The following is an 18,598-nucleotide window of genomic DNA, read 5'->3' on the forward strand; positions in this document are numbered from 1 at the left end:
TGCCCTGGATTCTAACTTACATACAGAACATGTACCATAGTGTTTCTTAGTCTGGTTAAGAGTCTAATCAGGTTTTTTCAATTGTTATCTCCCATGAGTCTGATACTTATCATGCCGTGTGTGTGTGTGTGTGTGTGTGTGTGTGTGTGTGTGTGTGTGTGTGTGTGTGTGTGTGTGTGTGTGTCCATCCGGATAAAGAGGTTAATAAAAACTTGATGAAGATGCACTTCCCTCCTCTCCTATCTACCCTCCTCTCCTCTCCTATCCACCCTCCTCCCCTCTCCTATCTACCCTCCTCCCCTCTCCTATCTACCCCCTCCTCTCCTATCCACCCTCCTCTCCTCTCCTATCCACCCTCCTCTCAACCCTCCTCTCCTCTCCTCCCAACCCTCCTCTCCTCTCCTATCCACTCTCCTCTCCTCCCTCCTCTCCTATCCACCCTCCTCCCTTATCCACCCTCCTCTCCTCTCCTCTCCTCTCAACCCTCCTCTCCTCTCCTCTCAACCCTCCTCTCCTCTCCTATCCACCCTCCTCTCCTCTCCTATCCACCCTCCTCTCCTCTCCACCCTCCTCTCCTCTCCTCTCAACCCTCCTCTCCTCTCCTATCCACTCTCCTCTCCTCCCTCCTCTCCTCTCAACCTCCTCTCCTCCCTCTCAACCCCTCCTCTCCTCTCAACCCTCCTCTCCTATCCACCCTCCTCCTCTCCCCTTATTCACCCTCCTCCTCTCCTCCCTTATCCACCCTCCTCCTCTCCTCCCTTATCCACCCTCCTCCTCTCCTCCCTTATCCACCCTCCTCCTCTCCTCCCTTATCCACCCCCTCCTCTCCTCCCGTATCCACCCCCTCCTCTCCTCCCTTATCCACCCTCCTCCTCTCCTCCCTTATCCACCCTCCTCCCTCCCCTTCCCTATCCACCCTCCTCCTCTCCTCCCTTATCCACCCTCCTCCTCTCCTCCTTATCCACCCTCCTCTCCTCCCCTTCCCTATCCACCCTCCTCCTCTCCTCCCCTATCCACCCTCCTCCCCTTCCCCATCCACCCTCCTCTCCTCTCCTCCCCTATCCACCCTCCCCCTCCTCTCCTCCCCTATCCACCCTCCCCCTCCTCTCCTGGGCGTGTCTCTACTTTACCTGGTACTGACCAGTCGTTTCCCCCCGGGCGGCAGCAGCACGGTTAGGTCTAGATGGTCCTGGATGATGTGGTGCAACCCTCTAAAAGCAGCATGACAGTGTGTTGGAATGGAGGATGACCGAGGATGGAAAACACAAGAGGACACAAAGCAAGAGGGGAATGGAGAGGGAGGAGAGGGAATTGGGAGGGGAGGAGGAGGAGGAGAGGGAATGGGGAGGGGAGGAGAGAATTGGAAGGGAGAGGGGTGGGGAGGGGGGAGGGGAGGGAGAGAGAATTGGAGGAAGGAGAGGGTGGAGAGGGAATGGGGAGGGGAGGAGGAGGAAAGGGAATGGGGAGGGGGAGGAGAAGGAATGGGGAGGGGGAGGAGAGGAATGGGGGGAGGGGGAATGGGGAGGAAGGAGAGGGAATGGGGAGGGGGAATGGGGAGGGGAGAGGGAGAGGGAATGGGGAGGGGGAACGGGGAGGGGGAGAGGAACGGGAGGGGGAACGAGGAGGGGAGAGGAACGGGAGGGGGAGGGGGAACGGGAGGAGGAATGGGAACGGGGAGGAGAGGGAATGGGGAGGGGGAGAGGGAATGGGGAGGGGGGAAGGAATGGGGAGGGGGAGAGGAATGGGAGGGGAAGGGGAATGGGGAGGGGAGAGGGAAGAATAGAGGAGAGGGAACGGGGAGGAGAGAGGGAACGGGGAGGAGAGGGGAGGGGAGGGGAGAGGGAACGGGGAGGGGGAGGAGAGGGAACGGGAGGGGAGGAGAGGAACGGGGAGGGGAGGAGGGAACGGGGAGGGGAGGAGAGGAACGGGGAGGGGAGGAGAGGAATGGGGAGGGGACGAGTGAATGGGGAGGGGGACGAGAGGGAATGGGGAGGGGACGAGAGTGAATGGGGAGGGGGACGAGAGTGAATGGGGAGGGGGACGAGAGGGAATGGGGAGGGGGAGAGGGAATGGGGAGGGGACGAGAGGGAATGGGGAGGGGACGAGAGGGAATGGGGAGGGGACGAGAGGGAATGGGGAGGGGACGAGAGGGAATGGGGAGGGGGGACGAGAGGAATGGAACGAGGAGGAGAGAATGGGAACTGGGAGGAGGAGGAGAGGGAACGGGGAGGTGGGAGAGGGAATGGGGAGGGAGGAGAGGGAACGGGGAGGAGGGGAATGGGGAGGGGGAGAGGGAACGGGGAGGAGAGGAATGGGGAGGGGAGGAGAGGGAATGGGGAGGAGGAGAGGGAATGGGGAGGGGGAGGAGAGGGAATGGGGAGGGGGAGGAGAGGAATGGGGAGGGAGGAGAGGGAATGGGGAGGGGGAGAGGGAATGGGGAGGGGGGAGGAATGGGGGAGAGGGGAGAGGGAATGGGGAGGGGGAGAGGGAATGGGGAGGGGAGAGGGGGGAATGGGGAGGGGGTAGGGAATGGGGAGGGGGAGAGGGAACGGGGGAGGGGAGGAAAGGGGAATGGGGAGGGGGAAGAGAGGGAATGGGGAGGGGAGGAGAGGACGAGAGGGAATGGGGAGGGGGGACGAGAGTGAATGGGGAGGGGGGAGGAGAGGGAATGGGGAGGGGGACGAGAGGGAATGGGGAGGGGACGAGAGGAATGGAACGAGGAGGAGAGGGAATGGAACTGGGAGGAGGAGGAGAGGGAACGGGGAGGGGAGGGAGGGGAATGGAACGGGGAGGAGAGGGAATGGGGAGTGGAGGAGAGGGAATGGGGAGGTGGGAGAGGAATGGGGAGGTGGGAGAGGGAATGGAGGGGAGGAGAGGGAATGGGGAGGTGGGAGAGGGAATGGGGAGGGGAGGAGGGAATGGGAACGGGGGAGGAGAGGGGAATGGGGAGGTGGGAGAGGGAATGGGGAGGTGGGAGAGGGAATGGGGAGGGGAGGAGAGGAACGGGGAGGAGAGGAATGGGGAGGGGAGGAGAGGGAATGGGGAGGAGGAGAGGGAATGGGGAGGGAGGAGGAGGGAATGGGGAGGGGAGAGAGAGGGAATGGGGGAGGGGAGAGGGAATGGGGAGAGGGGAATGGGGGAGGGGAAGGGAATGGGGAGGAGGAACGGGAATGGGAGGAAGGGGAATGGGGAGGGGAGGAAGGGAATGGGGAGGGGAGGAGAAATGGGGAGGGGAGGAGGGAATGGGGAGGGGAGGAGAGGGAATGGAACGGGAGGAGAGGGAATGGGGAGGAGAGGGAACGGGAGGAGAGGGAATGGGGAGGAGAGGGAATGGGGAGGAGAGAGGGGAGGAGAGGGAATGGAACGGGGAGGAGAGGGAATGGGGAGGGGAGAGGGAATGGGAACGGGGGAGAGGGAACGGGAGGAGAGGGAATGGGGAGGGCATATGGGATGGGGAGGGGATGGACAACAAAACCAACAGGCAAAACAACTACAGATTTAATTACACACTTCTACATGGCAACTAAAAAGTGGTATGAGAGATGACAGACGGACATAAACATGGATCTGCAGCTGGTTGCTGATAGCTGCTGTTGCCGTGACGACAGAGATCCGAGGCTTGCTGCCCTTACCCTTTGATTAGGAAACACCTTGGTGTGACCAGAATGGCATCCTATTCCCTACATAGTGGACTACCTGGTCACTTCACTATGGAAAAAGTTGCCATTTGGGACACAGCCTTCTTCTCTGACCCAGACCAGCCAATCGATCCAACCAGCAGAGGGGAACCACTCAATACAACCACCTCAACGTTTAGATGTTTTATTATGTTCCAGACAGGTGCTTTATCGACTGGATTCACTACATTTCATTAGCAGCAAAGACGGCTAACCTATTACTGGTCCAATACTACTGTGTGTGTGTGTGTGTGTGTGTGTGTGTGTGTGTGTGTGTGTGTGTGTGTGTGTGTGTCCCTCATCTGTGTCAACAAAGCAAACGTGAGGTCATCCTGGTTAGTTGGTAGTTGTAAGAGGAAAGGCAGATTCAAACCATGTGGTGAGACAGACAGACAGACAGGCAGAGAGACAGACAGGCAGGCAGAGAGACAGACAGGCAGGCAGAGACAGACAGGCAGAGAGACAGACAGGCAGGCAGAGAGACAGACAGGCAGGCAGAGAGACAGATAGACAGGCAGAGAGACAGACAGGCAGAGAGACAGACAGGCAGAGAGACAGACAGGCAGAGAGACAGAGAGACAGGCAGGCAGAGAGACAGACAGGCAGGCAGAGAGACAGACAGGCAGGCAGAGAGACAGACAGGCAGGCAGAGACAGACAGGCAGGCAGAGAGACAGATAGACAGGCAGAGAGACAGATAGACAGGCAGAGAGACAGATAGACAGGCAGAGAGACAGACAGGCAGAGAGACAGACAGGCAGAGAGACAGACAGGCAGAGAGACAGACAGGCAGAGAGACAGACAGGCAGGCAGAGAGACAGACAGGCAGGCAGACAGACAGGCAGGCAGAGAGACAGACAGGCAGGCAGAGAGACAGACAGACAGGCAGAGAGACAGATAGACAGGCAGAGACAGATAGACAGGCAGAGAGACAGACAGGCAGAGAGACAGACAGGCAAAGACAGACAGGCAAAGAGACAGACAGGCAGAGAGACAGACAGACAGAAGAGACAGACAGAGCAAGAGACAGACAGGCAGAGAGACAGACAGGCAGAGAGACAGACAGGCAGAGAGACAGACAGACAGATAGACAGACAGACAGACAGACAGACAGACAGACAGACAGACAGGCAGACAGGCAGACAGACAGGCAGACAGGCAGACAGACAGGCAGACAGACAGACAGGCAGAGAGACAGACAGGCAGAGAGACAGACAGGCAGAGAGACAGACAGGCAGAGAGAGACAGACAGGCAGAGAAGACAGACAGGCAGAGAGACAGACAGGCAGAGAGACAGGCAGAGAGTTCTACTCATCAACAACTCATGCACACACCTGCATGCAGCACACACACAAATACACTGACATGCCTAACCACCTGCCAACTAATCAAATCAACGTTTATTGGTCGCGTACACAGATTTGCAGATGTAATGGCAAGTGCAGTGAAACGCTTGTGTTTCTAGCCTCCAACAATGTAGTAATAATACCTAGCAATACACACATAATACAAAAAGTACAAAGAAATGAAGGAATATCAGAATGAGCAATGTCAGAGTAGAGAACATATGTATAGACAGTATGGACAGCAGTTATAGAGGATGGTGTGTATAGACAGTAGTTATATAGGATGGTGTGTATAGACAGTATGGACAGTGTTATATAGGATTGTGTGTATAGACAGTATGGACAGTAGTTATATAGGATGGTGTGTATAGACAGCAGTTATATAGGATGGTGTGTATAGACAGTAGTTATAGAGGATGGTGTGTATAGGCAGTAGTTATATAGGATGGTGTGTATAGACAGTATAGACAGTAGTTATATAGGATGGTGTGTATAGTCAGTAGTTATAGAGGATGGTGTGTATAGACCGTAGTTATATAGGATGGTGTGTATAGTCAGTAGAATTCTCTATAGGATGGTGTGTATAGACAGTAGATTATATAGGTGGTGTGTATAGACCGTAGTTATACAGGGGGTGTGTATAGACAGCAGTTTACAGGATGGTGTGTATAGACAGTAGTTATATGGATTGTGTATAAACAGAAAGTAGTTATACAGGATGGCGCGTATACAGCAGTCATATAGGGACGGGTGTGTATAGACAGTCATATTGGTATAGATGGCGTGTATAGACAGCAGTTATATAGATGGTGTGTATAGTCCAGTAGTTATATAGGACGGTGTATAGCTGTGTAGTTATATAGGATGGTGTGTATAGCCAGTAGTTATATAGGATGGTGTGTATAGACAGTAGTTATATAGATGGTGTGTATAGGACAGTAGCTATATAGGATGGTGTGTATAGACAGTAGTTATATAGGATGGTGTGCATAGACAGTGTGTTATATAGATGGTGTATAGACAGTAGTTATATAGGATGGTGTGTGTATAGACAGGCAGTTATATAGGATGGTGTGTATAGTCAGTAGTTATATAGGATGGTGTGTATAGACAGTAGTTATATAGGATGGTGTGTATAGACAGTAGCTATATAGGATGGTGTATAGACAGTAGTTATATAGGATGGTGTGTATAGACAGTAGTTATATAGGATGGTGTGTATAGACAGTAGTTATATAGGATGAAATGTGTATAGACAGTAGTTATATAGGATGGTGTGTATAGTCAGTAGTTATATAGGATGGTGTGTATAGACAGTAGTTATATAGGATGGTGTATAGTCAATAGTTATATAGGATGGTGTGTATAGACAGTAGTTATATAGGATTTATGTGTATAGACAGTAGTTATATAGGATGATGTGTATATCAGTAGTTATATAGATGGTGTGTATAGACAGTAGTTATATAGGATGGTGTGTATAGACATAAATGGAAAATAGGATGTACATGAGCTCAATTTTGAGTCTCATAGCATAGGTCTGAATACTTATTTCAGTTTTTTTATTTTTAATACATTTTCAAAAGTGTCTAAAAATCTGTTTTAAACTTTGTCATTATGGGTATTGTGAAGACTTCAATGAGGAAAACATTTGTGTAATCAACTTTAGAATTGTGGAAAAGGGGAAGGGGGCAGAAATGCTTGGCAAAAGCACTGTATATAACATCTGAAACGTTGCAGTTAGGGGTTATATAATAACATCTGAAACATTGCCGTAGGGGCTATATAATATCTCTGAAACATTGCAGTTAGGGTTATATATTATCTCTGAAACATTGCCGTTAGGGGTTATATAATATCTCTGAAAACGCTAGTAGTTAGGGGTTATATAACATTCTGAAACATTGCAGTTTGGGGTTATATAATATCTGAAACATTGCAGTTAGGGGTTATATAACATTCCCAAACATTGCAGTTAGGGTTATATAATATCCGAAACATTGCAGTTAGGGGTTATATAATATCTGAAACGCTATTGTTAGGGGTTATATAATATCTGGAAACAAGCAAAGTTAGTGGTTATATAACATCTCACTTGCAGTTAGGGTTACATATCATCCTGAAACATCAGTTAGGGGTTATATAATATCCTGAAACACGCAGCTAGGGGTTATATAACATCTGAAACATTGCAGTTAGTGGTTATATAATATCTGAAACTTTTGCAGTTTGGGGTTATATAACATCTGAAACATTGCAGTTAGGGTTATATAATATCTGGAAACATTGCAGTTAGTGTTATATAATATCCCGGGAAACATTATGGTAGTTAGTTATATAATATCTGAAACATTGCCTTTAGGTTATATAATATTATTTTCCTAAACATTGCAGTTAGGGGTCAGTTATGGTCATTCTGAAACATTGCAGTTAGTGAAGTCATATAACATCCAAACATTACAGTTAGTGGTTATATAATATCTGAAACATTGCAGTTAGTGGTTATATAATATCTGTAAATGTAGTAGGGATTTATATAACACCTGAACTCAAAAGCCAATAGTTACATAACATCTGAAACCCCAGAGTTAGGGGTTATATAATATCTGAAACTTTGGGTATTAGTTATATAATATCTTTGAAACTTCTTGCAGTTAGGGTTATATAATATCTGAAATATTGCATAGGGGGTAATATAATATCTGAAACATTGCAGTTAGTGGTTATATAATATCTGAAACATTGCAGTTAGTGGTTATATAATATCTGAAACATTGCAGTTAGTGGTTATATAATATCTGAAACATTGCAGTTAGTGGTTATATAATATCTGAAACATTGCAGTTTGGGGTGATATAATATCTGAAACATTGCAGTTAGGGGTTATATAATATCTCTGAAACGTTGCAGTTAGGGGTTATATAATATCTCTGAAACGTTGCAGTTAGGGGTTATATAATATCTCTGAAACATTGCAGTTAGGGGTTATATAATATCTGAAAGATTGCAGTTAGTGGTTATATAATATCTGAAACTTTGCAGTTAGGGGTTATATAATATCTGAAACTTTGCAGTTAGGGGTTATATAATATCTGAAACATTGCAGTTAGGGGTTATATAATATCTCTGAAACATTGCAGTTAGGGGTTATATAATATCTGAAAGATTGCAGTTAGTGGTTATATAATATCTGAAACTTTGCAGTTTGGGGTTATATAATATCTGAAACATTGCAGACAGGGGTTATATAATATCTGAAACATTGCAGTTTGGGGTTATATAATATCTGAAACATTGCAGTTTGGGGTTATATAATATCTGAAACATTGCAGTTTGTGGTTATATAATATCTGAAACATTGCAGTTTGGGGTTATATAATATCTGAAACATTGCAGTTTGGGGTTATATAATATCTGAAACATTGCAGTTTGGGGTTATATAATATCTGAAACATTGCAGTTAGTGGTTATATAATATCTCGAAACATTGCAGACAGGGGTTATATAATATCTGAAACATTGCAGTTTGGGGTTATATAATATCTGAAACATTGCAGTTAGTGGTTATATAATATCTGAAACATTGCAGTTTGTGGTTATATAATATCTGAAACATTGCAGTTTGGGGTTATATAATATCTGAAACATTGCAGTTTGGGGTTATATAATATCTCTGAAACATTGCAGACAGGGGTTATATAATATCTCTGAAACATTGCAGACAGGGGTTATATAACATCTGAAACATTGCAGTTTGGGGTTATATAATATCTGAAACATTGCAGTTAGTGGTTATATAATATCTGAAACATTGCAGTTTGTGGTTATATAATATCTGAAACATTGCAGTTTGTGGTTATATAATATCTGAAACATTGCAGTTTGGGGTTATATAATATCTGAAACATTGCAGTTTGGGGTTATATAATATCTCTGAAACATTGCAGACAGGGGTTATATAATTTCTCTGAAACGTTGCAATGGGACAACAGAAACAAATTTCCTGACAGGAAGATGAACATTCCTGTAAATCAGATCTAATCTCTACCCAGTTGACATGTCGGCTAAATTCAAAACACGTGTGTGTGTTTTCCCTACATGCACTTACCAGCGGCGCACTATAACACTGCCACCGCTAACACTGCCACCGCTAACACTGCCACCGCTAACACTGCCACCGCTAACACTGCCACCGCTAACACTGCCACCGCTAACACTGCCACCGCTAACACTGCCACCGCTAACACTGCCACCGCTAACACTGCCACCGCTAACACTGCCACCGCTAACACTGCCACCGCTAACACTGCCACCGCTAACACTGCCACCGCTAACACTGCCACCGCTAACACTGCCACCGCTAACACTGCCACCGCTGCTGAAAAAAATCCTAGGGGAAACACTGTCTCCCTTCAGAAAGCAGCCATAGCAGCTTCCCCCTCCCTTCCTCTGCAATCCACCGCAACTTCCTTCCACTGAACATAAGCCAGCAAAACAAGCCTTTCAGCAGAGCCATGGTTATGACGGTGTGTACACGTTCCGTCTTACTGTCAAGCAACAAATCAGGAACAAATCACATCTGTAAATCATTCTAGATGCATGTCCGTGTGTTTACTGTGTGTTTACTATGCACTGTGCGTGTACTGTGTGTTTACTATGCACTGTGCGTGTACTGTGTGTTTACCGTTTACTGTGTGTTTAGTGTTTACTGTGTGTTTAGTGTATACTGTGTGTTTAGTGTATACTGTGTGTTTAGTGTGTGCTTAGTGTTTACTGTGTGTTTAGTGTTTACTGTGTCTTTACTGTGTGTTTAGTGTTTACTGTGTGTTTAGTGTGTGCTTAGTGTTTACTGTGTTTAGTGTTTACTGTGTGTTTAGTGTTTACTGTGTGTTTAGTGTTTACTGTGTCTCCACTGTGTGTTTAGTGTTTACTGTGTCTTCACTGTGTGCTTAGTGTTTACTGTGTGTTTAGTGTGTGCTTAGTGTTTACTGTGTGTTTACTGTGTTCCTTACCGGGAAATACTGAATACTGAATACAACTAGTGTAGACCTTACCGTGAAATACTGAATACAACTAGCGTAGACCTTACCGTGAAATACTGAATACAACTAGTGTAGACCTTAACGTGAAATACTGAATACAACTAGCGTAGACCTTACCGGGAAATACTGAATACAACTAGTGTAGACCTTACCGTGAAATACTGAATACAACTAGTAGACCTTACCGTGAAATGCTTCCTTACAAGCTCCCAACTAACAGGGTAGTTCAAGAAGAGTTAAGAAAATATTTACCAAATAAACCAAAGTAAACAAATAATACAATAACATAACAAGGCTATATACAGGGGTACCGGTACAGAGTCAATGTGGAGGCTATATACAGGTACCGGTACAGAGTCAATGAGGTTATATACAGGGTATTACTGGTTAGAGTCAATGTGGAGGTTATATACAGGGGGTACCGTTGCAGAGTCACGAGGCTATATACAGGGGTACCGTACAGAGTCAATGAGGTTATATACGCGGGTGTACCGTTAGTACTGAGCGGTATACAGGCAGCGGTGCTGCAATGAGGTTGTTGATACAGGGCAACTGGAAAGAAGGGGCTGAAAGGCAGCAACCGTGAAGTTGAAGCAACGAGAAGCTATACACAGGGTACAGGTTAGTAATGAGGAGAGTATAATAAAAGCGTTGGTAATAGTAAATGAGGTTATATGCAGGTTAGTAATGAGGTTATACACAGGGGGTACCGGTTAGTAATGAGGTTATACACAGGGGGTACAGGTTAGTAATGAGGCTACATACAGGCTAGTAATGAGGCTACATGCAGGTTAGTAATGAGGTTACATACAGGTTAGTAATGAGGCTACATACAGGGGGTACTGAGTCAGTGTGCGGGGGTACAGGTTAGTAATGAGGCTATATACAGGGGGTACAGGTTAGTAATGAGGCTATATACAGGTTAGTAATGAAGTTATATACAGGGGGTACTGGTTAGTAATGAGGTTATATACAGGGGGTACCGGTTAGTAATGAGGATATACACAGGGGGTACCGGTTAGCAATGAGGTTATATACAGGGGGTACAGGTTAGTAATGAGGTTATATACAGGGGGTACCGGTTAGTAATGAGGTTATATACAGGGGGTACAGGTTAGTAATGAGGTTATATACAGGTTAGTAATGAGGTTATATACAGGGGGTACCGGTTAGTAATGAGGCTATATACAGGTTAGTAATGAGGTTATATACAGGTTAGTAATGAGGTTATACACAGGGGGTACAGGTTAGTAATGAGGTTATATACAGGTTAGTAATGAGGTTATACACAGAGGATACCGTTTAGTAATGAGGCTATATACAGGGGGTACCAGTTAGTAATGAGGTTATATACAGGGGGTACAGGTTAGTAATGAGGTTATATACAGGGGATACAGGTTAGTAATGAGGTTATATACAGGGATACAGGTTAGTAATGAGGTTATATACAGGGGGTACCGGTTAGTAATGAGGTTATATACAGGGGGTACAGGTTAGTAATGAGGTTATATACAGGGGTACCGGTTAGTAATGAGGTTATATACAGGGGTACAGGTTAGTAATGAGGCTACATACAGGCTCGTAATGAGGCTACATGCAGGTTAGTAATGTTGTTATATACAGGTTAGTAATGAGGCTACATACAGGGGTACTGAGTCAGTGTGCGGGGTACAGGTTAGTAATGAGGCTACATACAGATGGTAATTGAGTCATGTGCGGGGGACAGTTAAAATGAGGCTTGCTCATTACAGGGTACCTGAGTCAGTGTGCTGGGGACAGCAGGCTAGTGAATGAGCTGGCATATTGTGGGGGTACTGAGTCAGTGTAGCGGGGTACAGGTTAGTACGAGGCTACATACAGGTACTGGGAGTCAGTGTGCTGGGGACAGGTTGGTTGAGGTACATGTAGTGGAGTACTGAATCAGCACGGGGGTACAGGTTGGTTGAGCGCGTCACGCAGCAGCGGTACTGGAGTCAGTGTGCGGGGGACAGATTGGTTGAGGTACATGTAGGGGTACTGAGTCAGTGTGCGGGGGGACAGGTTGGTTGAGGTACATGTAGGGGTACTGAGTCAGTGTGCGGGGGACAGGTTGGTTGAGGTACATGTAGGGGTACTGAGTCAGTGTGCGGGGGACAGTTGGTTTAGGTACATGGGGGGTCAATGTAATAGTCTGCGGTCATTTGATTAATTTACTGTGTATGTATTGTGCACCGTATGTGTGTACTGTGTACTTTATGTGTACTGTGTACTTTATGTGTACTGTGTACTTTATGTGTACTGTGTGTGTAACAGGGCCTTCTACTGTGTGTACGAGAGGAGCACTACAACAAACCCTATCAAATTAAATAAAAGCAGTCCTTTCTCTTTCTTCTGAAAATAAATCATCTACATTCCCGCCCCCTTGGAGTTGAAACATGAAATATATACGGAACTAAACGCTACATTTATTGTGTTGGTTCCGTGTTTCATCAGCTGAAATAAAAGAACCCAGACATTTTTCATAAGCACAAAAAGCTTATATCTCTCAAATTTGGTGAACAAATGTATTTATATCCCTGTCAGTGAGCATTTCTCCTTTGCCAAAAAAATCTATACACCTGACAGGTGTGGCATATCAAGAAGCTGATTAAACAGTGTGATCATTACACAGGTGCACCTTGTGCTGGAGACAATAAAAGGCCTCTCTAAAATGTGCAGTTTTGTCATACAACACAATGCCAGATGTCTTAAGTTTTGAGGGAGTGTGCAATTGGTATACTGACTGCAGGAATGAAGTCCACCAGAGCTATAGAAGAGAATTTCATGTTAATTTCTCTATTATAAGCTGCCTCCAACGCCATTTTAGAGAATTTGGCAGTACGCCAACCGGCCTCACAACCGCTAACCACACCAGCCCCAGGATCTCCACATCCGCTTCTTCTCTCTTATGGGATCGTCTGAGACCAGCCACTCAGACAACTGAAGAAATTCGAGATTTGCACAGAGACTGTCTCAGTAAAACTACTCCGTATGCTCGCTGGCCCTCACCAGGGTCGGATCGACTACAGTTCGGCTTGTAATCAACTTCTGTGGACAAATGCTCACCTTCGATGGCCACTGACACGCCTGAGAAGTCTGCTCTTCACGATGAATCCCAGTTTCAACTGTACCCTGGCAGATGGCAGACAGTAGATGGCATCGTGTGTGTGAGCGGTTTGCTGATGTCAACATTGTGAACAGAGTGCCCCGTGGGGTGGGGGTAATGGTATAGGCAGGTATAAGCTAAGGACAATGATGGCAATTGAATGCATAGAGATACCGTGACTTGATCCAGAGGCCCGTTGTCGTGCCATTCATCCACCACCACCACCTCATGTTTCAGCATGATAATGCAAGGCCCTATGCTCGTAAGGATCTGTATTCCTGGAAGCTAAACATGTCCAAGTTCAGTCACCAGACATTGAGCATGTTTGGGATGCTCTGTATCAACGCGCACAGCGTGTTCCAGTTCAAGCCAATATCCAGGAACTTCCGACAGCCATTGAAGAGGAGGACAACATTCCACAGCCATTGAAGAGTAGGGACAACATTCCACAGCCTTTGAAGAGGAGTCGGACAACATTCCACAGCCATTGAAGAGTAGTGGGACAACATTCCACAGCCATTAAAGAGGAGTGGGGACAACATTCCACAGCCATTGAAGAGGAGTGGGACAACATTCCACAGCCATTGAAGAGGAGTGGGACAACATTCCACAGCCATTGAAGAGGAGTGGGACAACATTCCACAGCCATTGAAGAGGAGTGGGACAACATTCCACAGCCATTGAAGAGTAGTGGGACAACATTCTACAGCCATTGAAGAGGAGTGGACAACATTCCACAGCCATTGAAGAGGAGTGGGACAACATTCCACAGCCATTGAAGAGTAGTGGGACAACATTCCACAGCCATTGAAGAGAGTGGGACAACATTCCACAGCCATTGAAGAGGAGGGGACAACATTCCACAGCCATTGAAGAGTTGTGAGACAACATTCTACAGCCATTGAAGAGGAGTGGGACAACATTCCACAGCCATTGAAGAGGAGTGGGACAACATTCCACAGCCATTGAAGGAGGGGACAACATTCCACAGCCATTGAAGAGTTGTGAGACAACATTCTACAGCCATTGAAGAGGAGTGGGACAACATTCCACAGCCATTGAAGAGGAGTAGGACAACATTCCACAGCCATTGAAGAGGAGGACAACATTCCACAGCCATTGAAGAGGAGGGGACAACATTCCACAGCCATTGAAGAGGAGTGTGACAACATTCCACAGCCATTGAAGAGGAGTGGGACAACATTCCACAGCCATTGAAGAGGAGTGGGACAACATTCCACAGCCATTGAAGAGGAGTGGGACAACATTCCACAGCCATTGAAGAGGAGGGGACAACATTCCACAGCCATTGAAGAGGAGTGTGACAACATTCCACAGCCATTGAAGAGGAGTGTGACAACATTCCACAGCCATTGAAGAGGAGTGTGACAACATTCCACAGCCATTGAAGAGGAGTGTGACACCATTCTACAGCCATTGAAGAGGAGTGTGACAACATTCCACAGCCATTGAAGAGGAGTGGGGACAACATTCCACAGCCATTGAAGAGTAGTGGGACAACATTCCACAGCCATTGAAGAGGAGTGGGACAACATTCCACAGCCATTGAAGAGGAGTGGGACAACATTCCACAGCCATTGAAGAGGAATGGGACAACATTCCACAGCCATTGAAGAGGAGTGGGACAACATTCCACAGCCATTGAAGAAGAGTGGGACAACATTCCACAGCAATTGAAGAGGAGTGGGACAACATTCCACAGCCATTGAAGAGGAGTGGGACAACATTCCACAGCCATTGAAGAGTAGTGGGACAACATTCCACAGCCATTGAAGAGGAGTGGGACAACATTCCACAGCCATTGAAGAGGAGGGGACAACATTCCACAGCCATTGAAGGGAGTGGGGCAACATTCCACAGCCATTGAAGAGGAGTGGAACAACATTCCACAGCCATTGAAGAGGAGTGGGACAACATTCCACAACCATTGAAGAGGAGTGGGACAACATTCCACAGCCATTGAAGAGGAGTGGGGACAACATTCCACAGCCATAGAAGAGGAGTGGGACAACATTCCACAGCCATTGAAGAGGAGTGGGACAACATTCCACAGCCATTGAAGAGGAGTGGGACAACATTCCACAGGCCACAGTCAACAGCCTGTCCTGGTGGTCACACAGACACTGGCTGGTGTACGCCCCGCCCCTATTGTTATTCTTTTTTTTAAAGGTATCTTTCACTAACAGATGATGCACATCTGTATTGCCAGTCATAGCATCCATAGATTAAGGCCTGGAATTTATTTTTAATTGACTGATTTCCTTATATGAACTGTAAAAAAATCTTGCGTTTATATTTTTGTCCAGTGTACATTAGCAATCCTGTCTCTGTAACCAAATGTGATAGGAGAGATGAATATTCATTATCACAAGCGGAGGTACGCCATCATACGTGCAACCTTCTGTTGGACTCTCTCTCTCTACCCTGCTGTCACGACCTCTGAATGCTCGGCTGTGAAAAGCCAGCTGACATTTACTCGTGAGGTACTGACCTGTTGCACCCTCTACTACAACCACTGTGGTTATTATTTGGCTCTGCTGGTCATCTATGAACATTTGAACATCTTGAAGAATGATCTGGCCTTAATGGCCATGTTCTCTTGTAATATCCACCCGGCACAGCCAGAAGAGGACTGGCCACCCCTCAGAGCCTGGTTCCTCTCTAGGTTTCTTCCTAGGGAAGCCTTTTCATCTACATCTGCATTGCTTGCTGTTTGGGGTTTTAGGCTGGTTTCTGTACAGCACAGGCAGGCATCAGCAGGCAGGCATCAGCAGGCAGGCATCAGCAGGCAGGCATCAGCAGGCAGGCATCAGCAGGCAGGCAGGCATCAGCAAGCAGGCAGGCATCAGCAGCAGGCAGGCATCAGCAGGCATCATCAGCAGGCATCAGCAGGCATCATCAGCAGGCATCAGCAGGCAGGCATCATCAGCAGGCATCAGCAGGCAGGCATCAGCAGGCAGGCATCAGCAGGCAGGCATCAGCAGGCAGGCATCAGCAGGCAGGCATCAGCAGGCAGGCATCAGCAGGCATCATCAGCAGGCATCATCAGCAGGCATCATCAGCAGGCATCATCAGCAGGCATCAGCAGGCATCATCAGCAGGCATCAGCAGGCAGGCATCAGTGGAGAAGAGGGACTGTATCCCAAATCACACTATTCCCTATATAGTGCACTACAAATAGACAATCGGGTGCCATTTGGGACTCCGAATATGCTGCTGTGTGTGTGTGTGTGTTTATATGCGGTGTGTTCTGCAGCAAAGTGTTCCTGCCAGGGGAAAGATTTGTCCTTTAGCCAGAAAACTCTGACAAACAAGACCGCAGTGTCCTCCCTGCCAGCAGCACACACACACACACACACACACACACACACACACAAGTGTATGTTGAGTACACATTAATCACAAAGAGAGAGAGGAGGGGATAGCGGTGGGGGAGAGAGAGAAAGAGGGGAGGGAGAGAGGAGGTGAGATAGAGGCGGGAGAGGAGGGCGAGAGAGAGAGAGAAGGGGGAGAGAGAAAAGAGAGGAGAGAAAAGAGAAGAGAGAAGAGGGATGAAAGAAGAGAGAAGAGAATAGAAGAGGGAGAGGAGAGATTAAAGAAGAGACAAAATGAGAGAAGAGAAGACAGGGGAGAGAAGAGAGGAGAAAGAAAGAAGAGAAGAGAGAGAGGGGAGAGAAGAGGGGAGGGGAGAGAAGAGCGAGAGAAAAGAGGAGAGAAGAGAGAAAGAGGTGATGAGGGGGAGTGAGAAGGTCAGAGAAAGTGAAGGAAGAAGAAGGGCCACAGATGAGAGAAAGAATAGAGGAAAGGATCGAGAGAATAGAGGTAGAGAAGGAGAGAGAGAATAGAGGTAGAGAAGGAGAGAGAGAATAGAGGTAGAGAAGGAGAGAGAGAATAGAGGTAGAGAAGGAGAGAGAGAAGAGGTAGAGAAGGAGAGAGAGAATAGAGGTAGAGAAGGAGAGAGAGAATAGAGGTAGAGAAGGAGAGAGAGCGCCACCAAAGTAAGTCCGCCAGCCAGTGATATGTGAACTGTAGAGAGATGACAGAGAGAGAGGAGGACATCTGGACAGGTGTACTAGAAGCACCACACCAGAAACCAGCAGACACTTCCTGTCACCTTTCTATACCTGTCCACGTCTCTTTCTACCTCTTTCCCCTACTACTACTACTACTCTCTCTCTTTCTACCTCTTCCCCTACTACTACTACTCTCTTTCCACCTCTTCCCCTACTACTACTACTACTACTCTCTTTCCACCTCTTCCCTACTACTACTACTACTCTCTTCCACCTCTTCCCTACTACTACTCCCTCTTTCTACCTCTTCCCTACTACTACTCTCTCTACCTCTTCCCCTACTACTACTACTCTCTACCTCTTCCCCTACTACTACTCTCTCTTTCTACCTCTTCCCCTACTACTACTCTCTCTTTCTACCTCTTTCCCTACTACTACTCTCTCTTTCTTTCTACCTCTTCCCTACTACTACTCTCTCTCTCTTTCTACCTCTTCCCCTACTACTACTCTCTCTCTCTACCTCTTCCCCTACTACTACTCTCTCTTTCTACCTCTTCCCCTACTACTACTCTCTCTCTCTACCTCTCTACCTCTACCCCTACTACTACTCCCTCTCTCTCTACCTCTTCTACTACTACTCCCTCCTACCTCTTCCTCTACTACTACTCCCCTCTCTCTACCTCTTCCCTACTACTACTACTCTCTCTACCTCTTCCCCTACTACTACTACTCTCTACCTCTTCCCCTACTACTACTACTACTCTCTACCTCTTCCCCTACTACTACTACTCTCTCTCTACCTCTTCCCCTACTACTACTACTCTTCTCTCTTCCTCTTCCCCTACTACTCTCTACCTCTTCCCCTACTACTCTCTCTACCTCTTCCCCTACTACTCTCTCTACCTCTTCCCCTACTACTCTCTCTACCTCTTCCCTACTCTCTCTCTACCTTCCCTACTACTCTCTCTACCTCTCTCTCACTTCTACTCTCTCTCTACCTCTTCTACCTCTCTCTCTACCTCTTCTACTCTCTCTCTACCCTTCTACTCTCTCTACCCTCTACTCTCTCTCTCTCTCTCTCTCTCTACCTCTTCTACTTCTCTCTCTCTCTCTCTACCTCTTCTACCTCTCTCTCTCTCTCTCTCTCTCTACCTCTTCTACTCTCTCTCTCTCTCTACCTCTTCACTCTCTCTCTCTACCTCTTCTACTCTCTCTCACTCCTTCTACTTTCACCTCTTCTACTTCTCTCTACCCTTCTACTCTCTCTCTTCTCTAATTCTCTTACCTCTCTCTACCTCTTTCTTACTCTCTCTACCCTCTTCTACTCTCTCTCTACCTCTTCTACTCTCTCTCTTCTCTCACCTCTTCTACTCTCT

At 47.1% G+C, this 18,598-nt stretch overlaps 1 protein-coding gene across 1 annotated transcript in view; it reads right to left on the minus strand.

Moving 5' to 3' along the window:
- Positions 1–18,598, minus strand: part of ctif (CBP80/20-dependent translation initiation factor) — a 210,761-nt gene that overhangs the window by 115,826 nt on the left and 76,337 nt on the right. The window lies entirely within an intron of this gene.

The sequence above is a fragment of the Oncorhynchus keta genome, chromosome 12 (genome assembly GCF_023373465.1).
Source record: "Oncorhynchus keta strain PuntledgeMale-10-30-2019 chromosome 12, Oket_V2, whole genome shotgun sequence".
Lineage (NCBI taxonomy): Eukaryota > Metazoa > Chordata > Actinopteri > Salmoniformes > Salmonidae > Oncorhynchus > Oncorhynchus keta.